The 19,397-nt window shown below is 42.3% G+C and overlaps 1 long non-coding RNA gene across 3 annotated transcripts in view; it reads right to left on the bottom strand.

The window, feature by feature from the left end:
- The window catches only part of LOC142699170 (uncharacterized), a 169,469-nt gene that overhangs the window by 8,179 nt on the left and 141,893 nt on the right, over positions 1 to 19,397 (bottom strand). For 2 of the 3 annotated variants that reach the window (XR_012866053.1, XR_012866052.1), the window contains 6 exons: positions 9,885 to 9,961; positions 8,080 to 8,154; positions 6,604 to 6,732; positions 5,483 to 5,549; positions 5,232 to 5,296; positions 3,178 to 3,295 (listed from right to left, as the gene is read on the bottom strand). This is a non-coding gene — a long non-coding RNA (uncharacterized LOC142699170). The remainder of the gene's footprint in view (positions 1 to 3,177; positions 3,296 to 5,231; positions 5,297 to 5,482; positions 5,550 to 6,603; positions 6,733 to 8,079; positions 8,155 to 9,884; positions 9,962 to 19,397) is intronic. The other variant, XR_012866054.1, reaches the window with a different exon arrangement.

Here is a 19,397-nt window from a genome sequence, read left to right as displayed (position 1 = left end):
ACCTACAGTGTGTCCTACAAATAACATGCATCCCCTATCCACAGGACAGGGGATACATGTGTGATCGCTGGCAGCGATAAGGAGAACGGGGGACCGAAAGTCCCCCGAAGTTCTCCATGACTAACCTCGGACTTCCGGCGTCTGTGCAGCTCAATAAAAATGAAAGGAGCGCTGGTCACGCATGCGCACAAGCGCGACCGGCGCTCCATTCATTTCTACGGAGCTGCCGACACAGACCCCGGAAGTCCGAGGTTTCTGATGGAGAACTTCAGGGGACTTTCAGTCCCCCGTTCTCCCTATCAATGCCAGCGATCACACATGTATCCCCTATCCTGTGGATAGGGGATACATGTCTTTTGTTTAATGGCAGAGAGATACCTCCCTGCTCTGCCGTAGTGTTCAGGGGTGTCGCGCTGTAGCAGCCATAGCGGCTGCTAGCGGAGCCTCCGGCCATGGTTGGGGCCCGTGCCGGCGGGCGACACGGGCCACCCTCATGCCGCGGGCCCTGTAGCAGCATACATACATACATACATACATACATACATATATATCATGCATACATGCATACATATATATATATATATATATACATATATATATATATATATATATATATATATATATATATATATATATATATATATATATATATATGAAAAGAAGAAAAGATTTGATATCCAATAACCCAAGAAATTTTGTGGACCGAATGCCACACGGTGCTATCCTAGTAATTAAAGCAGAAAAGAAAAAAAAAAAAACCCAAAAACCCTCTAGGATATATCAGCACTCACATGGGTATGTAGTAAAAATAAATAATTTTATTAATTAAGTAGTTAAAAAAGAGGAAAAAAAAGGTCATATCACAGACCAATTCCCATGAGGAAATACCAAAAAGTTAGATTAAAGAGACTCTGTCACCACATTATAAGTGTCCTGTCTCCTATATAAGGAGATCGGCGCTATAATGTAGGTGACAGTAATGCTTTTTATTTGAAAAAACGATATTTTTTCACAATGTTAGGAGCGATTTTGGTTAATGCTAATGAGCTTTCTTAATGCCCAAGTGGGCGTACTTTTACTTTCGACCAAGTGGGCGTTGTACAGAGGAGTGCATGACGCTGACCAATCAGCATCATGCACTCCTCTCCATTCATTTACACTGCACTAGCGATATAGTTATATCACTATGTGCAGTCACATAAACACACACTAACATTACTACAGTGTCCTGATAATGAATACACATGACCATCCAGCCTGGACGTCATGTGTACTCAGAATCCTGACACTTCTGACTCTTTTTTGTGAGATTCCAGCAACGGATACGAAATCTCGCGAGATCACGGAGCTAAACGAGATTTGGTTTCACTTGCCGGAATCTCACAAAAAAAGAGTCAGAAGTGTCAGGATTCTGAGTACACATGACGTCCAGGCTGGATGGTCATGTGTATTCATTATCAGGACACTGTAGTAATGTTAGTGTGTGTTTATGTGACTGCACATAGTGATATACCGTATATGTCGGCGTATAAGACGACTGGGCGTATAAGACGACCCCCAACTTTTACCCTTAAAATATAGAATTTAAGATATACTCACCATTTCGTGCAGGAGTGCTTCACTATGGCCATCGGCGGCAGGACCCAGGACTCTCTGTGTCTTTGAACTCGCGCATGCGCAGATAGGCGAGGTACATGATGGGGTTAATTACTATTAATGTGAGCAACATGGAGGGTAAATTCATCGCACCTCGCGCCTCACATTAATAAGTGAATGAAAGCCGTGTTTATTTCATTTTTTTACAGCGTACACATCATAAATGATGCAAAAACATTGTTGTCCGCGCCATTACTGAATGTGTGTATTTTATGTATTGAGACTTATTTTAATGTTTATTGTAAAAAAGGTGAATGTGTATATTTTTTTAAAATGTAACCATACTTTGTTTTTACTTTATTTTTAAACTTTAATGTACTGACATATATCAGATATGTGCCAGTACATTAGCCTGTGGACAGATAGCACACAGGCTGTTGTTAGGACATACTTGGGTATATCCTAACAACAAGAGATATGGTCAGACAGCCCTGGGGTCCGTCAATAGACCCTGGGCTGTCTGCCCATATATGGTATGGCCCTCGATCGCGTCACAGGAATTCCCTGTGATGCGATCCAGGGGCATCCCCCCTTCTCACTTTCCCCTGAATGCTGCAGTCAGCTGTGATCGCAGCATTCACGGGAATAACGGCGGAGATGAGAGGTTCTCTGATCTCCGGCGTTATAGAGCGGGGCTGCGGCTGTGTAATACAGCCATTGCCCTGCTCCTGACAGGAAGTGCGCGCGCGGTCAGCATGAGGTGATGCGGCCGGCGCTGCACTAATGAGCGGCAGTTCAGGCACTGAAGACAACATGGGGGTGCTTTGTAGCGCGCCCGCCATGTTCTGTCTTCAATGCCGCAGATCATTAGTGCAGCGCCGGCCGCATCACATGATGCTGACCCCGCGCGCATATGTCAGGACTCAGGAGCGGGGCTGTGGCTGAATTACACAGCCGCAGCCCCGCTCTCATAGTCATGTGTACTATACTGAGCTGTGCGGCTGCAACGTGCATCCCTAATGTCCAATATCTGGCATATAAGACGACCCCACACTTTTGATATTTTTTTAAGGGTGTAAAAAGTCGTCTTATACGCCGATATATACGGTAACTATATCGCTAGTGCAGTGTAAATGAATGGAGAGGAGTGCATGATGCCGATTGGTCAGCGTCATACACTCCTCTGTACAACGCCCACTTGGTCGAAAGTAAAAGTACGCCCACTTGGGCATTAAGAAAGCTCATTAGCATAAACCAAAATCGCTCCTAACGTTGTGAAAAAAGATTGTTTTTTTTAAATAAAAAGCATTACTGTCACCTACATTATAGCGCCGATCTCCTTATATAGGAGACAGGACACTTATAATGTGGTGACAGAGTCTCTTTAAGGAGACACAATAAAAAAAAATATATATATATCATACATACATACATACATACATACATACCACTTGTGCCTGTGTCTACATGTACATATATTATCTCCATAAAATTACAAATTGAAAACACCAAAAATGTGGTTTTAAGCAGGAAATGTACAAAAAAAAAAGTAACAATCTATAAAATGCAGGGATTACACACCTAGAAAAATGAGGCGTCCACAAAGCTCCTATTTTCCTGGGAGCAGACAACCTGATGATTGCAGTTGTCTTGACGTGGTCCTGGCGGCCGTGTTCACCTTCAACCTTCACTATCACACCTTAGATATAGGATAGAGGAATTTATTTTTAAAAACAAATGCATTAAAATTCACATTTGTGCCTAAAACTCACATACAATCAGCGATTTAGAGAAAATATAATTTACAATGAATGGATCAAGGTGATAAAAGCTTATATATATATATATATACCACATACATCTACAGCCACAAAAGCGTGCGCTATCAAAACACTGAAACAGAAGCCCTACAATATTTGGCCATCATACACAGATGTATTTGAAAAAAAAATACTGCACACAACAAGCAACTTCTACTGTATGCAACCAAAATCGCACATAGCACATAGCATAATACGTGTATAAAAATACAACTTAGGCCTTATTCACACCAGCGTATTGCACATCCGTGTTAGGCCTTATTCACACGAACGTGTGCATCTTGCAGTTCCGTGTGTCATCAGTGAATGGTGCGTGGCTGCGTGATTTCCACGCATATGCCATCCTTATGACACGCGGTTTTGATGTTTAGAAAAAGAAATGAAGGACGTGCTTTTATTTTTTCCTTCACTTATTTATCTACTGTTGCGCGAGTCACGCGCGACACACGGAAGTGCTTCCATGTGCTGTGCGTGATTTTCACGCACCCACTGACTTCAATGGGTGCGTGTTGCGCGAAAAACGGCCAAGTATAGGACATGTCGTGAGTTTTACGCAGCGGACACACGCTGCGTGAAAATCACGGACTGTCTGAACGGCCACATTGACTAACATAGGTCCGTGCGACGTATCATGGACGTTAAACGCGTTCGTGTGAATAAGGCCTTACGTGTGTTAAAACAACGGACATCACACGGACCTATGCAATTCAATGGGGCCATTCAGAATCAATACTAGGAGTAAGAAAGACAAAGTATTAGGACAAATCCCAATCCATGGAAACATTTTCATGTAGAACAGAGACCAGTCCCCAACATTGTATTTTATAGCTTTAGGTGTATTATATATTATCTCATTTTTATGCTTCTACAATGTCTCTTATCAGTGAGTTATTATAATGAGCTTTATTCTTATTATATCACAACAGTAACTATTATGGGGTTTCTGAGGGGGTTCATACAATTATTCACACAGAGACACTTTATTAGGAGTCCTGCCACCCCTCCCCCTACAATGCTGCAGATAAACATTGCGGACGTCAGAGTGACAGGCGGCATGGATAGGTCCGCTCCCGGCCGCCCGCTTTTATTACTTGTAGTAATGATAACAGTAAGGTAAGCAGTCTCCCCTGACTGCTAGCAAAGTTTGGGGTACATGTCTGGGATACATGGCACAAGTGCCCAGCGCTGAGACACCAAGTAGTAGAGATGACTCCTGAACCCTGTACCTTTCCTTCACCACGACATTACAATATACAATATTATATATAGTACAAGTCCTCAGCAGTTACATGACATGGAATCAGTGGCTATTACAAGATGTTTGCCCATTTGGCCTAGGTATTTAACCGATCAGGGGGCTTCTCCCATATGACTTTCTAACATAAATCAGGGGCGGACGTACTATATGTGAGAACTGTGCGGTTACATTGGGGCCCAGCAGGTCAGGGGGCCCTCTGCCACCCCAAAAGTAACTAGTAGCGTCCTAATGTCTATTAGATTGCATGTAAAGGTTTGGGCTAATGAATTTCTTGTAGGCAATAATGTGTGGCAACTGCTCTTGGCAGGGTGACCGTGCCTTATATCCCCCAACACTGCTCCACCCCTAATCCCCAATTAACTTTACTGTACCCCTAGTCCCCTCAACCAATTACCTTAAATCTATCTTCAGGCCAAAACCGTTCCTTATTGTTCCCTTACGTGTCCCCCCTAGACTACATGGCACCGCCAGTCATATGGCCATCTTCATACTATACAAAGAAACCCATTACCTACACGATCCCTATCCCTATATATAGTAACTAAAGATGGATATACCTCATATAGATGAAATATTACTTCAGAGAGTCCCCCTGGCAGCAGGCAGCCGATCCCAAGGTTTTCTGGAACGAAAAGTAAAAATTGTGATGTGAGCTTAGTATGGGTCATCATATCAACAAATATATGTTCAGCCAATTGACAACATTGGGGAATTTGTTCCCGCAGCCTCTCATGTGTCTCTATAGGAACATTCTGGATGACATCACATTATAGCATTTCTATAGGTTGTTATTTTCTATAATACTTACATATATACGGTGGATCTTCTAGCATGTCGGCTGTCACTGGTGCCACATATTCACATGTTTTATATGTCTGTAATATACATAATGGGTTTACTGCATATACATAAAATAACCCCATATCTATAATGTATAATAATATATTTACTGTCACACATGTCATTATCTATCACAGGGCGAGTCAGACATTGAACACATTTTGTAATGTAACGTAGACCCAGGGAACATAATTATAGGGGTGAAGAGGTTGTACAGGCCCTGGTGTCCATGACTGGCATAAGGGGGTCACAATCTGAACAAATCCCCAATGCCGCCATCACCTGGAGGAATCCTGATTTTACTTGTCGCCCCCTTGACTGCCCTAGACCACCATACAATGAAAAAACAATTCCCCTTTACTGTCTTAAACCACCAGTGAATTTACACTGAACCCTTTCACAGCCCTAGACCACCAGATAAATATAAAAAACTGTATAGAAACATGACCCTGTGGGATGGGGTGGGTGGGTGAGCCTACTTTACTTGTTGCCCAGGACCCCATCTTACATAAAGCCTGTTGTGTCTGTGGGAGTGCAGATTATATATGGTATATGATAGTTGGCAGGACCTGGTATAGATTTGGCACCAAGGCCCCGGAGCTTATAGTTATGTCTCTATATAAGCCTAAACTTAAGGGAAACTATAGAGAACTGTGGAGTTTCTGATTCTTCTCTCTTTTGTGGTGTCTCTGGACACATATAATGTGGGTACATGTAATGAATATTCTGGCCATGCACCGGGTTACCTGACAACATATAAGTTTGGGTGGCAGCTTAGTCTGGATGCCATAGTTGACCACACCGGGTTTCCAGGCTCTTGGTCTCTTTTCCTAATATATTACAGGTTTGTAGCTTGTCAGTAATAAGCGGTCACTACATTTTGTGTAGGACATTTTTTTCTATTCTTCCATCTACCACCCCCAGCATTGAAGCGAGGAATATTAGGAAGAGCAACCTTGTTTTCTGAGGGACAATGTGAGAAAACTGAAATTGGGCTCTTGGAGAAAATATCCATTATTGCTATAAACCTTCCAGCCAGTAAATATGTGATATAACGTGTGTAGAGATAAAGAAATATTCGGCACTTACCTTGGACTCTCCTACTTTATATGCTGGGCATTAGTTGGGCACTCTCCTCATTTTTGGAGCAGCCCATCCTACACCTGGACCCGAGGCCATCACAGAGCTCTTCATTGGGCTGTTACTTTTTTATTACTCCTGGAAATGTAAGAAGAAATTGACAACTGGGTGACGTTATTCTCTTTTCTCAATGGCCATGGTCTGATACTATACAATGAGTGCTGACAGTTTCATAATGTGTAGGGACACATCCTATAGACAAGAGATATTGTATCCCCCATATTCAAACATTCCCAGGCGGAATTATAGAGGAATGGAAAAATTCAGAGTGCTAAGAGGAGATGCTCCAGCATTATAATTTTATGGGAAATACAATTATTTACTCGTCATAAGAACAGACAAGTCCAGAACATATGACCAGTATTATATACATAGAAGAGATAATCCATCATTCCTGGGATTGGAGGTTAATTGTAATAAAATATTATAATATAAGATTACACTTCATGGAAAATACAATTTGACAGTTATAGATTTAGACAGCAGTGGATTTGGTGTCACTATATAGCAGGTAATGGAGTTGGTCCTCTCTTCTTTGCGGCTGGGTGGTGACAACCTGTGCAGGACTCCGCTCTCCAGAGGAACTACATTGGCAGCAAGCAAAGCGGTGGAGAATTGTCCCAAAGGTCATGGGAAGGGGAATGGAGAGGTAAACAAACATCACGCCCGGCTCTCCTCAGTAGCTACATTGGGCCCCATAATGGAGGGCCCAGTTTGATCTTTGCTATGAGGACCCTAGTCTTCTATGTCCGGCTCTATATCCAGGAGTAAGATTATGTGACTGTTTGGTGAACTTCTTGGTGTCAGTAGAATTAGGGTATGTGCACACGACGAGAGGCTTTTACGGCTGAAATGACAGACTGTTTTCAGGAGAAAACAGCTGCCTCGTTTCAGCCGTAAAAGCTCCTCCTCGTATTATGCGAGGCATCTGTGACGCTCGTAAATCTTGAGCTGTGCTTCATTGAGTTCAATGAAGAACGGCTCAAATTACGTTGCAAAGAAGTGTCCTGCATATAATGTATATAAGTGTCCTGCACTTGTTTGCCGAGGCAGTCAATTTACGCGTCGTCGTTTGACAGCTGTCAAACGACGACGCGTAAATTACAGGTCGTCTGCACAGTACGTCGGCAAACCCATTCAAATGAATGGGCAGATGTTTGCCGACGTATTGTAGCCCTATTTTCAGGCGTATATCGAGGCATAATACGTCTCGTTTACGCCTGAAAATAGGTCGTGTGAACCCAGCCTAAGGGTGTTCATGATAACTATGACTGCCGCCAAGTGTCAGGGATCTATCTGCCTATGTGACATGGAGGAATGGCTTCAGTCATACACAACAGTGCCGTCTGTTTTCTGACCAGATAATTTGGGACGTGTGTGAGTAATATGCAGGAAAGTCAAATTACAGGAAAGAGAGATCAATACCTGAGCGCTGTATTCAGGACACTGTCCCGGCAGCAGCAGTTCTGGGACTAATCAAGGGATCTGTTCAGACAAGATCTAAGAAAAAGATACAAAACCTCTGATCACAGGATAGATACAAGAATAGTTGTTATGTTACCAGAGGTTACACTTATAAACGTATACATTACACGTATACACTATTTAACATTGACGTCTATAGGTGACAGATGACCAACATATGACATATATCAGAGGTGTCCGTCACCGCCATCCTGTAAGAAACGTGTACAGTATGTTAAAGGAGTTTTCCCATGAGCGACATATTTGACGTAACCACAGGATATGTAATAAACGTCAGATAAATGCGTGTCCCACCTGTACACCAATCTCTAGAATGGGGCCCCCTAAACCCTGTTCTAGCATTTTGTGCTCACACTGACTCCCGGCCACTTACAGATTACATGGTCGGGAGTTACGGAAACAGCGTAGCTTGCTGAACTACGCTGTTTCTCTAACTCCCATAGTAGTGAATGGCAGCTACGGAAGCAGCATAGCATGCGAGCTACGCTGTTTGGGTAACTACTATTCAGTTCTATGGGGCTTTCCCCCTTCATAGTAGGAAATCAGCCGGAACACAAAAAGGTAGAACAGGGTTTAGGGGGCCCCGTTCCAGAGGTGGTTCTCTCTGAGCTGAAATACCGAGCACAGCCACTACCAAATGCATGGAGCTTTCCTGGTAAACAATGAAGATGACATGTGGCTGACCAGGGTGGTGCGGCCCCTTTACTCAGCTGATCATGGGGGTGGTAGGAGTCAGATCTCCACCGATCTGATATTTACTATTAATAATAAAGTTATGGAAAATCCCTTTAAAAGGTAAATAAGACATTTTATACAAAGGACAGAACATACATATAAAATTATAGAGGATCTGACGTCTCTCCTGGCATGTCTGTTCTAGAAAATACTTGAGAATTCACATTTCCATTCACAGATTACTGACTGCTGTAATTTTTAGGAAATAATAAATTTTAACTTTAATGGGGAAACAAACAATTCCAAATTGTAATATGTCATATTTTAATATCTGCCACATCAGCTGTAGCGTTCTGATGGAAAACATGTAACGTCCCGACCATCACAGACATCATTAAAAAAGTCAATACAAACTATCAATATGAATATATTTATGCCCGTAGTATACAGAGACATGACCGATTCTGTAAAGATTGGATGTGCTGGAATAACTCTGTACATGCCGTACCTCTCCCTTTCTAGTGGGAGCTCATACGTTGTCTGTTGTATACATTTTATTTTTTCTTTATGGTGACCTGTATACGTTCTTCACAACATTTATTTTATTTACCTTTTATTACCCATATTATTTTGAATCCCATTTTCTCAAAATGTTAAAACTTATAGGAATTAACGATTTAATTATTATTTGAGACTATTTACGTCTACCTGCGAGTAGAACTGTTCTACACATATATTTCTGATGTCTCAACTGTTTAATAAAGACATATTGAAACAGAAATCTGAATGTAAAATCCACATGTTCAGTTTTTTTACTTGTGTTCATAGAAACATTTTACTGGAACTTGAAAAAAAAACAAAAAACAACCCCGTCAATCACAGGAAAAAAAAATCCTTCTACAATCAGATAGTTGTGGTGAGATGCTGGTTATAAATTGCTGCAGTAATGTCCAGTGTGAATCTGGTCTTATATCAGAATTCTAGAGCATAGATATTTCATGTATCCAGTAACATGTATAATTAATAACACGGATATTATAGCTGATAAATAATAAAATGCTGCATCTTACCTGTCAATCACAGTCAATCACAGTCCTGGTCCAGATGTTATTCCCAAAAATTGGAGAAAAAGCCCAAAAATCGTGATCTGTAGGAAACACACTGATCAAATATCAAGTGCAAAGTGAGTGGAATCCAGCTGCACATAGAACTTAGCTAGTAGTACTGTCTATGACATCATCAGTGACATCATAAGTGGCTGCAGTATCGGTTACATCATCGGTTATCTCCTCCTGCCTGGATAGACTGTCTGTGTATACACTGGATATAGGCGTTATATGGGACTGCTGTTTTATAAGCATGGAATATACATGCCCACTTGGTCAAAAGCTAAAAAAAATGCCCAGTTGGGCATTTAGATTTATGCTAATAACTTTCTTAAATAGGTCATAACTTGGTCAAAATTGATCGTTTTTCTAAATAAAAAAAACACTGCTGTGATCTACATGAGAGCGCCGATCACATGTAGAAGACAGGCCACGTAGAATGCGGTGACACAGCCTCTTTAACCCCTTCGCGCTCAGCGACGTACTATTCCGTCACGCTAACCAATACGTTCGCGCTCAGCGACGGAATAGTACGTCGCCGGAGTAACGGCCATTTCGGCCGTCCTCCCGACACATACAGGAGCTGTGACAGCTGCTGTCTCGTACAGCAGCTGCCGCAGCTCCTACAGCGGGGACCAATCGCTGTGTCCCCGCTGATTAACCCCTGAAAAGCCGTGTTCAATAGTGATCACGGCTTTTTAGGGGTTAAGCTACAATTGCCAGCCTGCTACACGATAGCGGCTGGCGATGGTGACTATGGCAACCGGACACTAAACAATGGCGTCCGGCTCTGCAATCGACGGAAGCCTACTGGGTCCTGACAAAGTCAGGACTCACTATGCTTGCTGTCAGTGAACAGCTCACAGCTCTAATACACTGCACTACGTATGTAGTGCAGTGTATTAGAATAGCGATCAGGGCCTCCTGCCCTCAAGTCCCCTAGTGGGACAAAGTAATAAAGTTAAAAAAAAGTTAAAAAAAGATGTGTAAAAATAAGAAAATAAAAGTTTTAAAAGTAATAAAAGTAAAAATCCCCCTTTTTCCCTTATCAGTCCTTTATTATTAATAAAAATATATAAATAAACAAATAAACTATACATAATTGGTATTGCCGCGTCCGTAACGGCCTGAACTACAAAGTGATTTCATTATTTATCCTGCGCGGTGAACGCCGTAAAAGAAAATAATAATAAACTGTACCACAATCACAATTCTTTGGTCACTTCACCTCCCAAAAAAAGGAATAAAAAGAGATCAAAAAGTCGCATGTACCGAAAAATGGTACTGATGGAAACTACAGTTCATTACGCAAAAAATAAGTCCTCGCACGGCTTTATTGATGGAAAAATATAAAAGTTCTGCCTCTTAGAATAAGGTAACACAAAAAGTGAATGATTGTTTACAAAACGTATTTTATTGTGAAAACGCCATAAGACATAAAAAAAAACTATAAACATCTGGTATCGCCGTAATCGTATCGCCCCGCAGAATAAAGTGAATATGTCATTTATAGCGCACGGTGAACGCTGTAAAAAAAATAGAATAAAAAAACAATAGTAGAATTGCTGTTTTTTAGTCACCACGCCACCTAAAAAAATAGAATAAAAACTGATCAAAAAGTCACATGCACCCCAAGAAAACTGCAATGAATTCCTCAAGGGGTCTAGTTTCCAAAAAGGGGTCACTTTTGGGGGTTTTCCACTGTTTTGGCACCACAAGACCTCTTCAAACCGGACATGGTGCCTAATAAAAAAGAGGCCTCATAATCCACTAGGTGCTCCTTTGCTTCGGAGGCCGGTGCTTCAGTCCATTATCACACTAGGGCCACATGTGGGATATTTCTCAAAACTGCAGAATCTGGGCAATAAATATTGAGTTGCGTTTCTCTGGTAAAACCTTTTGTGTTATAAAAAAATGGTATAAAGAGGATTTTCTGACAAAAAAAAAATGTAAATTTCACCTCTACTTTGCTCTAAATTCCTGTGAAACACCTAAATGGTTCATAAACTTTCTAAATGCTGTTGTGAATACTTTGAGGGGTCTAGTTTCTAAAATGGGGTGTTTCATAGGGGTTTCTAATATATGGGCCCCACAAAGCAACTTCAGAACTGAACTGGGACCTAAAAAAGTAAATAAATTAGGCAATACTTCGCTTCTTACATTATACTGATAATGAGCCGTGCCAACCCCGAGATGACCCGAGTTTTGACCGTTTGTATAAACGGAGACCCCTATTAGACCATTTCAGTGCCCGGTTTTCCAAAGCATACACCCCTGAGAAGTGAATTTCTATTGATGAGTCCTTGGTAGATTTTAAAGGGAGTGTTCAATTCCGCGAGTACCTGCCGGGTAAGAGAGTGCATCAGGGTATACCTACAAATTTAGGATATATAAAGGGAAGGACACCAGTATTCATCCCCCATAATGCCCCCCCCCCCCCTTACTGAGAGTTAATGCAAAAATTGTGTGGGATTTGGTGCACCCACTGCTGGACCAGGGTTACCACCTCTACCTGGATAATTTTTATACCAGCGTCCCACTCTTCAACTGCCTCGCTTCCAGTCCTGTGGCATGCGGCACTGCTAGAAGAAACCTGAGAGGCCTCCCTAAGACTCTGCAGGGCAAACAAAAAGGGGTGAGCGCAGGGCACAATCTAGCAGCAACATATTGTGTGTCAAGTACAAGACAAGAGAGATGTCACACCAGTACCCATGTACCTGTACGAGGTACCAGTACAGAGACCCCCAAACCAGACTGCATCCTGGACTACAATAGGTAGATGCGAGGGGTGGACTTGTCATATCAAGTCCTGAAGCCCTACAGCGCCATGCGGTGTGGTATAAGAAGCTGGCCGTGCACATCATACAGATGGCATTGTACAATGTGTACGTGCTACGTCAATGAACAGGCCTGAGGGGAACTTTTCTGGAATTTCAAGAGGTGGTTATCAAGAACCTAATCTTTAGGGACCAGGAAGGGGGGGGGCACCCAGTACTACTGGAAGCGAGGCCACACGTATCGTACCAGGGAAACACTTTCCAGGAGAAGTTCCCCAAACTGGCAAGAAGGGAAAAAGTCAAAAAAGGTGCAAAGTCTGCTATAAGAGGGGGATAAGGGATGACACAATATATCAATGTGACACGTGTCCCGAAAAAACCAGAGCTCTGTATGAAAGAGTGTTTTAAAATGTATCATACATCCCTTGGTTTATAATTTACCCCAATGTTACTTACCCTGATGCACTCCGCACAGCTTATCCCCCCTTATCTTTCCCCTCTGGGCCCTGCTGCGTGCCTAGGCAGCTGTTACCATCCACATTGAGGGTATTGCCATACCCGTAAGAACCCACATTACAGTTTATGGGGTGTATGTCTCCGATCAAAATGCTCACTACACCTCTATATGAATGCCTTAAGGGTTTAGTTTTTAAAACGGGGTCACTTCTTGCGGGTTTCAACTGTACTGGTAACTCAGGGGCTTCTGCATACATGACTTCGCACCAGAAAATCCCCAGTAGGCCAAATGGTGGTCCTTTCGTTCTGAGCCCTCCCATGGGCCCAAACGGCAGTTTATCACAACAAATGGGGTATTGCCGCACTCAGGACAAATTGCGCAACAGTATGGGGTATTTTATTTCTTGTTAAAATAAGACATTTTTAGCCAAAACAACATATTATTGGAAAAAATTAATTTTGTTTTAATTCCCAGCCCAATTCAAATAAGTTCTGTGAAGAAACTATGGTCTCTAAATGGTCACATTACTCATAAATCAATTCCTTGAGGGGTGCAGTTTCCAAAATGGGGTCATTATTGGGGGATTCCTACTGTTTTGGCACCTCAACACCTCTTCAAACCTGGCATGCTGCCTAAAATATATTCTAATAAAAAAAGAGGCCTCAAAATGCACTAGGTGCTTCTTTGCTTCTGGGGCTTGTGTTTTAGTCCACGAGCGCACTAGAGCCACATGTTGGACATTTCTAAAAACTGCAGAATCTGGGCAATACATATTTAGTAATGTTTCTCTGGTAAACTCTGTTTGGATGTTTGTAAACAGAAAAGCACGTGGTGCTTTTCTGTTTTCATTCATCCTTTTCACTGCAGTTGCGCGAATCATGCGCGTCCCATGGAAGTGCTTCCGTGCGACATGCGTGGTTTTCACGCACCCATTGACTTCAATGGGTGCGTGATGCGCGAAAAACGCTCAAAGAACGGACATGTCGTGACTTTTACGCAGTGAAAATCACGCACCTGTCTGCACGGCCCCATAGACTAATATAGGTCCCTGCGACGCGCGTGAAAATCACGTGCGTCGCACGGACGTATAACACGCTCGTGTAAATGAGCCCTTAGAATGATGAAATTGAAGTGAATGACTTTTGAGTTGACCGGTTCACACGCCGTGTATTTGATACGTTTTTTTTTTTGCACATTTTACGTGCAAAAAAACACATTAAAAAAACACTTGATTAAACTTGATCTTGCGTGTTTGGGGGGATTTGTGTGTGTGTGTGTGTGGGGGGGGGGGGGGGGTGCTCGCCGCTGATTCTTCAAAACAGCTGATAAGCGGCTATGAAGTATCAGCGGTGCCCGTGTACACTCCGCTCTGCCACACACACACACACATGGGAAAAGTCTTAAAGGGGTCGTCCAGGAAAACATGGCACTGCACCTGTCCTCAGGTCGTGTGTGGTATTACAGCTCTGTCCTATTCACTTCAATGGAGGTGAACTGCAATACCAGACACAACCTGAGGACAGGTGCGGCGCTGTGTCTCCAATCCGGACACCCCTTCTGTCCTGAGATGACCCGACGGGGGAGGCGGGTGTCAGAGCCACCCAGCGCCATCACTGCAGACAGAACCACAACTACGGCATGAGGGCAGGGCTTGTCCTGAGTGCACTGTCTCTTGTTATCGACAGATTTATAGTCACATGAACCCCGTCTGATGAACCGGTAACCTAGGTCCAATCACATGACAGAGGGGTCACCAAAAACCCTGTGCACCCTCAGCCCGTCCATCCAGCCCTTTCCTGGTTATATCTGCTTCTGGGAAAGCTGGGTGACCACCATTACCCCTCCTGCTGGAGTGTTTGGGGATGTGACTAATGAACCTCTCACACTCCAGTAGGAGGGGTAATGGTGGTCACCCAGCTTTCCCAGACCCCTGAACGGTAAATCTCTCTAGTTGTGCTGAGACTGTTTGGGAATGTGACTAATGAACCTCCCAGTCTCAGCACAACTAGAGAGATTTACCGTTCAGGGCTTTCCCTGTACAGTTGTTTCATGTGTCCTTCATACAGGGGGGGGGTCCCGTCAGGGGTGGGGGCTGCAGTGCAGCTGGTCTTCATAATGGTGCCTGCTATCTCCCTGCAAACAGCTTCTCTGCTGTGTGACTCTGACCTGCGTCTGCGCAGTAGAGAGCCAGAGAGCAGAATCAATGGAACGGCTCCCGTTCATTGACTCCTATGCACTGTAGCTGCCGTATTCCATCTCAGTATGTGTCGTTAATCGACACATACAGAGATGAAAAACAAAATGGCAGCCCCCATAGAGAAGTAAAAGTTAGAAAAAAGTAAAACACAAACACACAAATAAATAAAATTAATTTTAATAACATACTAAAAGCAATATTATATTAAAAAAAAAATCGCGACACCTGCCCTTTAAGGCCAAAACTAGGCTGCGTCCTTAAGGGGTTAAGTCATTGAAAACCATTGAAAAAGTGAAATTAAAGTTTCTTGCCGCTGTGTATTTAATGCATTAAAAGTCAAGTTAAAGATCTCTACATCTGTACATAGAAGGGGACATATTGCAGAACAATTATATCATTAGTGTCACTTATATAAATTGGAATTATGTGTAAAACTGTCACTTCTGTCTGTAAAGTGGTCGTCTCGTCATTACAAGCTCATTTTGAAATAACGTTTTCTCTTTATTCCGGAGACGCTACAGACACTGACCAATAGGCGACTATCTTTATAGACTGTGCGCCATTTATAATATTTATGTCTTCTCTTAAGCCCCCTCAGGCACCAGCCCCCGGTGAGACTTTTACCTCTGTAACCCCTATTATTAAGCCCTTGATGATTATACACCGTTCAGCCATAACATTAACCCCTTAAGCCCCCATGACATAACTGTGCACCATGGATTGTCTTACATAAGGCCACCATGATGTACAGTTACGTCATGGTGATTGTGCGGTCACAGGAGGTCATTTTAATTGAAGATGCCGCCACCGATATTGGGAATTATTAGGGATACAAAATCGGTGTAAATGGGTCTTAAAGGAGTATTCCCAGCTTACATATAAAGGACGTGTTCACACCGCTCATCTTCAGGCGTATATCAGAGCGTAAAATGGTTGTGTTATGCTCCAAAATACACTTGAAATGCGCCTGCAAACCGCTTCCCATTAATATTAATAGGAAATACACCGCGCAGCTCATATGAGGTGTATTTTTTTGCTGCTGAATTATTAAACACGTAAAAATATGCTTTATAAAAAAGAAGGGACATGTCCCTTTCGGAAGCATTTTAGAAGCTGATTTTTCCCTTTTCCCATGACACTTTAAAAAACCCTCTGAAAAAAACGCCTCAAAATACGCTCAAAAAATGATTGGAATATCAGCTGTAAAAAACGTCCGGATTCAGAGTCTGTCTTCTTTTAATCTCAGCCTCGTATTTTCAGCCTAAACATCTGCGGTGTGAACCTGCCCTCACATGCACATTTCCTGCAGACCTTACCCAGTCATCGCTACTTGCTTCACCCTAAATTTGTTTTGGGGAGCAGGGGTTTTCCTTTCCCAAATCCCAGACAACCCTTTTTAGGCTGGATTCACACACAGCGCTTTGCTGCGTTTTTGTGCTTTTCGTTGTGGTGTTTTTAATGCAGTTTCTGTGGTGTTTTTTCTTGCTGTATTAAGTGCTGCAGATGTTACATTAAAGTCTATAGTAAAATATCAAATGCATTACACACAACTGCGTTCTGGTTTGTGTCGTTTTTGAGGCAATTTTGTGATCAGTGGCAATTTTTCCACACACTCTGGGTATAGCGTTTTTTTCAGGCGTTTTTTCTATAGATTCTATATAGGACTTCAAAAATGCCATAAAACAAAGCACGTACAAAATGACACCACATAAACACGCCACTAAAAACGCCTTAAAAAAAACGCTTGTTTCATTTTAATAACGCTGGTGTTTTTAGAAGCGTTTCGGTGCAGTTTAAAATGACAGACATTTTCTGTGTGTGAAGGAGGCCTTAAAGAGGCTCTGTCACCAGATTAAAAATGCCCTATCTCCTACATCATTTTATGGGCGCTGGAATGTAGTTAACAGCAGTGGTTTTTATTTTGAGAAACTATCTTTTTTCAGCAAAGTTATGACCTTTATTACAATTATGCAAATTAGTTTCTTAATGCCTGAGTGGGCGTTTTTTTACTTTTAACCGAGAGGGTGTATTACAATAGAGTGTATGACGCTGACCAATCAGCATCATACACTTCTCTTCATTACACCCAAGCTGGTTTCACTAAACAGCGTGATCTCGCGAGACCATGCTGTGACGTCACTTCCGCCCACAGATCCTTCATCCCTGCGTCTGAAGACTGAACATAGATCGTCTCCAGGCGTATAAGAAGTTACAGTCGTCGGATCTGCAGCAGCAGCAGCGGAGGAGGCAGCATCACACAGTGCAGGTAAACATATAGAACTCCCTAGAGGCGAAGGACCTGTGGGCGGAAGTGACGTCACAGCGTGGTCTCGTGAGATCACATTGTTCAGGGCATTTTTAATCTGGTGACAGAGCCTCTTTAAGGTAACGCTGTGAGAAAGATATTGTAACCTAAAGAAATTGATACATAAATTTCCCTATGCATAGAACATATCCAAAGCCGCCCCTGTAGTTTTCTTCACCATAGTGTCCGTATCCCCCTCTACATGACTGGACACAATATTGTTCGCTGTGATGGCGACTTTCCTATGATGCACACGGATATGAAATTCTTACATGGTGTATGGTGACGAATAAAATAAAAAGATACAATATATCACTGCATGTAGAGTTTCATATTATATATACTGTAAGTGGGAGTGCGGTTTGCATCGTGTTATTCTTTAGGATTTGAACAATATTTTCCTATATGATACATGAGAGGGTTGTGATCTTTTCTGGGGATAGTAATTCTCTTGAATTCTAATCAAACTTGGTGTCACACAGAAGGATCCTTTCTTTTTGAGTCGTGTCTTGTCTTCTGCTCTCCATTTATCCTGGCACTGAGACGGCCTCCCCTTTCCAAGGGAGACTAAATGTCAAGAAATCACTACTTGAGAAATTCCCCAGAGTGCAAGCTTATGGAATTGCTATACGATAAATTCCCCAAAGGCAGCTGGAGACCGTCTGGATGAAGTGTGCAGGTAAATTAGCTACCTCAAGTCCATCACCACTCTGGTCAGCATAGTCTAAGGCTACTCTATGGTCTTCACCAGAGCCCACCTCAAGGCAGGTTGGATTTGGCTGCATAGAACCCAGGTTGCTTTTATGGAATACAGTGTTGGACAGGAGGTGCAATGCAGGCAATGCCAGAACGGAAACCAGACAGATAGAGGGTAAACAGCAAGCGGAGTTCACAACCAGGAAATACTAAAAGTCCAAATCCCAAAACAGAAGAATACCAGGACTTGCAGAGGTCAAAACCAGCCAAGAGCAGAATGTCCAAATTTGTGAGCAGAGGGAAAATCCAAAGACAAAGTCGAGGACCAGTTCAAAGAGTCCAAACAGTCAAGGTGATACAGAAGCTTGATCAGAAACATGCAAATACATGAAATCACAAACAACAATGAGAAAACTGAACAGATTCGAAAACTCCATCCTTGGCCCTGATAGGACGCAGACAGAGAAATAAGATCGGCTCTGCATCAAAATCCAGGACCATCCAGAAGGTTGGATAGTAGTCATGACAACCTTAAAGCGACCGATGTTTCCTAAAATTAAATATTAAATAAATCACTTGCTCATAATTATTTTTTCTCCCATATGTCATGTCAATTGTCCAAATGTTTGATCTGTTTTCATGAAACATTAAAGATTTTGTTTTTGGAATCATTATTAACATGTCTTTTATACTAATTTCTGTGTATTGTGCTTTGATTGCGACACATTCATTAGTTTTAAATTACATTTTTGTTTATTTTCTTTAGTATTTACAGTGTTTGGAAGAGGGTGGGGATAGTAGCCAATCAGAGCATTGGACAGATCCAAGCAGCAGGAGAGGAGTGTGCTGATCTTGTGGGAGTCAGTGACCTGTTCATTCATCTGACTATCTAAAGTGGATATAAGTAGTTATCATCTTGAAAGACTAGACCACATATGACAGCATTTGATGTGGCTAAAATGTTACGGCCAAGGTTTGACAGCAACACAGATGGGTGCGATGTTACCATAAATCATGGGTGAGTAATGTTCTCTATCGAAATAAA

This window comes from Rhinoderma darwinii, unplaced genomic scaffold (genome assembly GCF_050947455.1).
Source record: "Rhinoderma darwinii isolate aRhiDar2 unplaced genomic scaffold, aRhiDar2.hap1 Scaffold_140, whole genome shotgun sequence".
Classification (NCBI taxonomy): domain Eukaryota; kingdom Metazoa; phylum Chordata; class Amphibia; order Anura; family Rhinodermatidae; genus Rhinoderma; species Rhinoderma darwinii.
This window is presented reverse-complemented; position numbering and strand designations above follow the sequence as displayed.